Raw genomic sequence first — 1,484 nt, forward strand, 5'->3', positions numbered from 1 at the left:
GGGCTGGCTGGCATGTGGTGCTGGGGGATTGAACTGCGGTCCCTGTGCTTTGCTAAGCCTGTTCTAAGTAGGTGCTTTAGACCACTGAGCCATCTCACCAGCCCCTTGAGCAGATGATTTGATCAGTGACAAGAATGGGACATATCTTGTGGTGTCCTTGACTCTTGCCTACTGGTGCGGTATATAATCTGGTTGGATTTAATGATATACAACCTACCTCCTAATTCTATGTAATTTTTGAGGGGTGTGTAATACGTATATAATCATGTATCAAATTCATTAGGACATATTTGTGTGACTTACAAACCGTGTTTCCAAAATACTTTCATATTTATAACCTAATTTTTAACCCAATCCCAAACCTGTGTGAGAGAAAGGGTAAATATTTTTGTTCCACTTGACACACTAGGAAACTTAGGCAAATAGAGATTAAGTTAATGGCAGAGTCTTGGTCTCTTGACTCTCATTTTTGAACCCCTACATTAAATTAAACTGGATTAGTCTTTTGGGATAAGTGTGAAAGGGTATGCAACTGCATTCTTTATGAAAAAAAATAACTTGATAAATTATATTAAATTACTACAGGAGTAGATAAAAAACAAAGTTCTATTTCCCTTGTTGAGAATTTGCCTTTGAATCCCACTGTGAAATGGATTAGAATGTTTTGTTAGGATGTAAGCAATATACAAACTGAGAAAAGGTACATCTCATATTCTTTTAAATGGATAATTTCTCTTGGGACTTCTTTACATTCTGAAAATTCACTTTATTATTACATTCTAAGGTTTGTGGCTTTAAATGCCACAGCATATGAGTCTAACTTTTATTGGTGATATTTGTGGTTATCATTTTCTACTGTCATCCTCTCCCACTTCCTTTGTTTTGTTCCACAGATAAGATTTGATTTATGAATGAGGGCTTTCTGATTCTTCAAGATATATTTTGGTGAATTGGTTCAATAACTTGTTATTGAAAAGCAAAATCCATCAGGGATGTATTTACCTACTTCCTCTAAAGAGAAATCTCTTTTAGAAAGCAACTCTTTATTCGTCAGTCATGCCACATTTCTGTTTTATTATGAGAGGACATATCCATGTTTCCTGATTGTTCAGTTTGTCCATAGAAGCATTCACCCCAAAAAGCCAGTTTCAAGATTTTCTCTAATATTTGAAAGTTAAACAAGTGTCTTAATCCACAAGGCAATATGCATAGTATAACCCAGACTCAGAAGGTTTTGGCCCATGGTACAGACATAGAATAAGTTGGTGAATCTGTTGAAAGAAGCCATAAAAACAAGAAAAGAGTATGAATTTGGAGATTCCCTTTTATGTCACAACTTTGACTATCTCATTGCCCAGCTGTGTCCTCTCTGCTTTTTCCTGTGAGCATTCTTTTTCTTCTTCTTCTTCTTCTTCTTCTTCTTCTTCTTCTTCTTCTTCTTCTTCTTCTTCTTCTTCTTCTTCTTCTCCTTCTCCTTCTCCTTC

Source organism: Octodon degus, unplaced genomic scaffold, assembly GCF_000260255.1.
Source record: "Octodon degus isolate 3935 unplaced genomic scaffold, OctDeg1.0 scaffold00085, whole genome shotgun sequence".
Lineage (NCBI taxonomy): Eukaryota > Metazoa > Chordata > Mammalia > Rodentia > Octodontidae > Octodon > Octodon degus.